The sequence below is a fragment of the Linepithema humile genome, chromosome 8, assembly GCF_040581485.1.
Source record: "Linepithema humile isolate Giens D197 chromosome 8, Lhum_UNIL_v1.0, whole genome shotgun sequence".
Classification (NCBI taxonomy): Eukaryota; Metazoa; Arthropoda; class Insecta; order Hymenoptera; family Formicidae; genus Linepithema; species Linepithema humile.
In genome coordinates this window covers 5007127-5013827 of record NC_090135.1, presented here as the reverse complement: position 1 = coordinate 5013827, position 6701 = coordinate 5007127, and the positions used below count along the sequence as shown (strand labels likewise).

At 38.5% G+C, this 6701-nt stretch overlaps 1 long non-coding RNA gene across 1 annotated transcript; it reads right to left on the bottom strand.

Annotated features, from left to right (window-relative positions):
* Positions 1-4015: 4015 nt before the first annotated feature.
* Positions 4016-5178, bottom strand: LOC137001580 (uncharacterized). Its single transcript, XR_010891558.1, has 2 exons — positions 4693-5178; positions 4016-4605 (listed from the first exon to the last, which is right to left on the bottom strand). It is a non-coding gene; the product is annotated as an uncharacterized lncRNA (long non-coding RNA).
* Positions 5179-6701: the final 1523 nt, after the last annotated feature.

Genomic DNA, 6701 nt, shown 5'->3' with positions numbered 1-6701 from the left:
ATCGGCTGAGTGCATCTACATGCGCCATACGTGTGCCCGGTCGGTGCGTAACCTTAAATCGATAATTTTGTAAAGTGAGCGTCCATCTCGCTATACGCGGGTTAAGGTTAGCCTTGTTTACCGCATGCACCAAGGCATTACAGTCGGTAACAATCATAAAATCTAGCCCGAAAAGATACAAATGGAATCGCTCAATCGCTCTAACGATCGCTAGCATTTCTAGCTCAAAACTGTGATATCTAGTTTCAGCGCTATTTGTGGCCTGACTGAAATACGCAACCGGACACCATCTACCGTCGTTTTGCTTCTGTAGCAGTATTGCGCCCAGGCCCAGACTGCTTGCATCAGTGTGCAGTTCCGTGTCCAGGGCCGGGTTATAAAGTGCTAAAACCGGCGCTGAGGTAAGTTCATTTTTTAATTGATCAAATGCTCTTATGCATTCCGAATCGAAGATAAAAACGGAATCTTTTTTTAAAAGATTGTGCAACGGCTTCGCCTTGATCGCGAAATCTTTTATGAATTTTCTAAAGTAACTAGCCAACCCGAGAAATCGTTGCACCTCGTGCACGTTTCTTGGCTGTCTAAAGCTCTTTACAGACTCTGTATGTCTCGGACTCAACGTTATGCCGTCTGCCGAAACAACGTATCCTAAAAATTCGATTTCACTCTTCAAAAAAATGCATTTATTATAATTTAGCTCGAAACGATATTGTTTTAAGAGGTAAAGTACCTCTTTTAGAATCTCGAAATTTTGCTCTACCGTTTCCGTTGGAATTAAGATATCATCGATATAGACTAAAATTTTATCCGCGCGGATCAATGGATTTAAAATCTGTATTACGCGCTTCTGGAATTCAGCAGGCGCTTCCGAGTACCCGAAAGGTAAGTGCGTGTACTCGAATTGCCCGTCGGGCGTCGCAAACGAGAAGTACCGAGTTGAATTCGGGTGCACCTCTATCTGGTGGAACCCATCTTTCAGATCCAACAACGTGAAAACGGATTTGTTCGACAAACGCGACAAGCAATCTTCAATTCCCGGAAACGGATATTTTTGTTTCTGAACTCTACTGTTTAGCGGTCTTAAATCGACACATAATCTAATATCACCGCCTTTCTTTCTTACAGGGATTACCCGCGCGCAATACGGTGAGACGCTTGGACGGATAATTCCCCGCTGCAAAAGATCATCTGTGATCTCCCTTATCTGAAGACGTTCGGCATATGCGAAGCGTCGCGGCGCAAACGCATAGATCGAAGGATCACGTAAGATTACTTCTACCTTATAACTATCGTCTATCGGCTCGACATTCATTCTCTCTAAATCTACCAAAACGCTAATTAACTTATCTTTAAATCTTATATCTACATTATTAACGACATTTTCTAATTTACGCTGAAGGTCGGGTACTTGTTTATCTTCTATGCAAAGCGGTAACTGCTCGAACAAACTGGCCCGGCTTGCTGAGCTTTCTGTCGAATCGTCATCGTGTTTATAAATCAAAGTGAGCCTGTTGTTTTTGATAAAGTCGCGACCTAAAATCATATCGCCTGAGTATGATTCATTTAAAATATACAAAGGGATCTCGAAAGTTTTGTTTTCGATATCCTTTACCGACACTATCGTCGGCACGATACCCTCGACCTTCAACGGTATTTTACTCAAACTGACTAATTCTTTTTCCGCCGGTAAAATTTCAAAGTCTTTTGGCTTTATGTATTTGGCGAAAACCTTTTTATTTACGAAAGATACCGGGCTGCCGGTATCGACTAGCGCATCTAAATCGCATTCTTGATTACAGATGCTCGTGATTTTAGTCGTCGGCTGGGACAGCTCTAATCTGTCGTCTGCTGGTTCTGCGACGATTGCCACGACGTCATCGCTCGATGCCGCAGACGAAACAGCTGCTGCTGTATAGCTCGTCGCGTGACGTGCTTGCAGCGTCGGCTTCCCGTCGGCCTTACTCTTAAGCACGGGGCAATCGAATTGACGGTGACCCTTCGCTTTGCAATAAAAGCAGGTAGGGTCACTTCGACATTCCTTATGAGAATGCCCTTTCTTCCCACAATTCCGGCACAGATTACTGATAGAGTTTCTCGACGCGTTTGACGTTGAACCGGGTTTTCTTTCGATATCGAGTCCACCTTCCGCGATACGGCGCATTTTAACTAAAAAGTCTTCGATCGAGTCGCCGGCGATCGAGAGAGCTATGGCTCTCAGCGAACTCTGTGTAATTCCCCCGATCAGTAAGTGAATTACGTCCTTAGTCGGCAAATTTAAATTATTTAGTAACGCGAGTTTGGCTATCGCGTATTGGTCGAACGTTTCTCTATGCGCGCTCCACTTCCGCGCTTCGACCTTCTGCATGGCTTTGTAGTACGGCACTTTTTTATCGAACATCTTATTTAAATCATTTTTTAGGGCTAGCCACGACCCTATCACCTCTCCCGTTTGGATTTCATACCATTGCCGCGCGAACTTCGTCAATTTACTGGACGCGGCCAGCAATGTAATCCCGTCCGACGCGCCGTGAATGACGGCTACTTGGTCGACCCGTCTTGACCACACGGCAACGTTTTCGTCCTCACCGCCACTAAATTCAGGTATTTGAGAGGCCAACCAACTGACTGCGTTTCCCGCCGGTAACGTATGCGCACTAATATTCATTTGTCCGTTAATTGCTGAATTATGATTGTTCGACACATTACCTTCATTGCGGCTTAATGATTCAGGGCTACCTGGGTCTGCCTCTCCGACTGACTGGACCACCTGGACGTTTCCCGCCCTCGGCGCCAGCTGCTGCAGTATTTGCATCATGAACTGCTGGTTCTGTTGCTGAAGCTCCTGCTGTTGCTTCAGGATCGACGTGGAGATGTCCGACATCGCCTGACGGAACATCTCTGACGTCAGCGGCTCCGCCACGATCGTACGCCTTGCTGACGCTGCTGCTGGGACGTGGACTTCTCCAACCGCCTGTTGCTCGTCCAACGCCCTTTCCGACGGCCCAACCCTCTCAAGGTGTGTTAGAATATGCTCAATGAGGAGGTCTCGGTCTTGGATTACCGGTATTTGATACCGCCGAGCCTCCCTTTGAATTGCTTCTAAAGAAGCTTGCTCTAGATCTTCTCGATCGAGCATAGATCTTGTTTTCGGCATTACGATAGTTCGTTACGACTCGACAATGTCTTTAAAATCGTCTTTATTCTTTTTCAGACTCGTTGAGCCTTTCCGACTTCGACACGACACTTCGCGGCTTGAAAAGCCCTTTTTATTCTCGGCACGACACGGCAATGTTCGACTCTAATTTATATATATTCGACGCGGGTTAAATGAGCCCGTAATCCCACTTCTGAGTTGTAAGATGCTTAATTTCTTAATAAAATGTTCTATAGTGATATTACAAAGTTTCTATGATTTTTAAACGGCCTCAAACGGTTACGTCCTATACGCGACCCCGATTATTTATTTAAATTACCGACGACGATACTTCGATGGGAACTGGTAACTGTTAGGATGACACTTTTAAGAAATGATTCGACACCGACTTGGATTCACTTTTATAATGAAACTTTAATATTATAAGTACAACTTGAAATATTACTAAGTTCAATGCGCGAATATCGACACGACTGTCTCTCTATATGGTTTCGATTCTCGACTGTTCTTGCTGGTTCGGCGATAGAGAGTGAGAATTGATCTCACGTTGCCTCGCAAGTCGACTTCGTAGAAATTTCCCGAACAATTAGATCGGTTACAATTTGATATAATAAAAATATAAGGAGCGGGAATGCGTGCGCGCAGGATCTATTTTATCGAGGCGCTGCTCTCGATCAACCGGCTGCCGTCCGCTGGCGCCGTCTATCGGATGCTATTGCTTGCATCTTACATTATTTTGTCATATTTAGTTCATATTTATTTGACACCTTGTATACGCCTATATCTTCTCGGACATTATATTGTAGCCTTGCGACGAAATTTCAGTCGAGAAAACAAGCACAAGCATCGTTTGTTTACAAACTTCTGATGACACACGTACACAGACCACACGTCAGTGTAGTGAGTTACCACTACAAACAAATGCGTACACACGGACCTACGCGGCGTAGGCTATGCCGATAATGTCATTTCATTTTTAGTACCATCGAAATGATGGCGCTTTTGCGTCGGAGTTCGGCTGCCACTCCAGCATCCTCTTAAATACCAATGGCTTCTGTAAAACAGTTGAAGTTACAGATGTAACAGTTGAAACTATTGATGGATCTGCTACCATTGCCTCCTTTTCTGTCCTAAATAAAGTAAACAAAAAAATTTTTTCACTTATATTTTTATGGAAATAAATAATTACACAATTTCTAATCATTATTATGAAATAATTACCAAAAATTATATTGCTTTTTTATTTATATTTTTAGTAAAATCTGAAATTTTAATTGACCTCTGCGATATATTTTTATATTTATATTTCTTCGAGTGTTTTGCACGAGAGGATGTACTTCTTCCTCCTTCAAGATCTAGCGCTCAATCTGAGAGATAAGCTGGCAGTGATTTGATCATTTGATCAATGTCACCTTCATAATTATCATTTTTTAATCGCTCTCTGAACAAGTCTATAAAATAAAAAACAAGAGATAAATTATAATAACGATAATAATAAGAAAAAGATAGTATTTCTTTCATAACAATTAAATATTTACTTTGAGCTAGCATCAGGAATCCAAGTGGAAATTTTTTTAATCCTTTTTTTCTAGGATAAATCCTCATTAATTTAGCATCTTCGCCGAAAATTCCAATAAGAAGGGCTGCAGCCCGGTCGCAATCATTTTTTGCTGCTTTCATAGCTGCGAAACCTGCATTTGTGCAATAGAAACCACTGCCAAGATGAACCTGATAAAATAAAATAATTAGTTGCAAAATGTTTTATAAAAAAAACTACTACAAAAAAATTAACTTACCTTATTTTCTATTTTTGAAGACATACTGCTGGTGCTGAGTCTATCTCCAAAGTTGCATATCTTTTCTGTAAAATTATAATCAATTTTATATTTATTTATTATAACAATTAGTGTTAAAACAATGCCTATGAATAAATTATGTACGATTAAGCTAAAAGCAATTTGTGAATATCCTAGAAAGATGGATTATTTTTCAGAAACTGACGTATCAATATTACCAAAAAAAAAAAAAAATTGCTTGGATTTATGAACTTCTTATAATAAATGCATTTAGTGTGACAACAGCTCATTGAAAGCATACTGAACAGCTGTTCGTGATTAGTATATGATTTTAGATTTTAGACTTTAAATTAATTACAAACAATTGTTCACTAAAAGTGCTCAATAGAGCTTGCTAAATGTATTCTAATCTAGAATAAATAGAAATGCTCGTTTCTTCAGCAATGCTAAATATTTGTAATTGCTTTTTGCTTTTAACTAGAGGCTGGTTCCGATATTCACTGCAAGTCTACGTTACGTATACTATAGATTTTCAGTACTTGCAGTTGTTTGCAGTGAATATCGGAACGCAGCCCAAGTGTGCACATAATTCACAAATAGCAAGTTGAATAAACTGTAACACAACATTGAACAATAATGTGAAATATTTATGAAAAAAATTGAAAGATATTAATAAAAAGTTAATATTTTTTAAAAACTATGAGTGAATGTAATTAAAAAGACAGATTTATTGAGTACATGCATAGACATATCAAACAACTTGATGAACATGATTTGTTCGCAAAAAACTTTAAAATATTTACTAAGAAAACATTTTTTTAATGACAGCTTCAATTAAAAGAAATATGTATTACATGCAAATGGTTTTAATTGTCGAAATATTTACGTACAATAATTATAAGTTTTCTCTTTCAAAGATATAGTGCGATTCAAATTTAAACTTAAATATACAAAAAATAATAAAAAAATAGAATATAATTATATTATTAATTTTATATTTAAGTTTAAATTTTTATCATCTTCTCTTTTTTTGAAAGAGTTGATTATTGTATTGTACACAAATATTTTAATAATTAAAATCATTGTTTATAAATGTCAAATACATTATTTATGAATGTAAGATAAAATTAATTGTTTCACTAACTCTACTCACCTAATAATAATTGAATTAAGTCGTAACATTCAGAATAATCTTGTGAATTATGTAACCATTCTGTAACATACAGAATATTATTCGAAGAGTGCTTGAATTAAACTTACTCAACATTTCCTCCATTCTACAAACAGCTTCACACGCTTGTGAAAGTGGTTCTTTTACAATTCCTATAATATTTTCTTCGATAATGTTACGTCCTACATCCTACACGGTTCTTCTTTGCGCAACTTTCTCACGATCAGTCGGTAAAACTCAAAGAAATCCCCAATGGAAATTTGTCCGTTACATATCTTATCGAAAAAAATATATATATATATATCTCAATGGAAATTTGGCCTTTACAAATAAAAATAAAACCATAAAACTCACTAACAAGGAAAGGGACCCAAGTGTCCCCCTCCGATTTTGACGAGCTTTAAATATGTTGTAAAGTAGCTCAAAATAAGAGACACGTATTTTTTTTTATGTGCTTTCTCGCACGTTTAGGGTTGAAACAACCCCTACAAGCTAAAACGGTTTTTTTGGTTTTGACTGAATATCGTCAAAACTGTAAGAGATATCAAAAAATGTTTCGAATAAAAGTTGCATGGTCTTT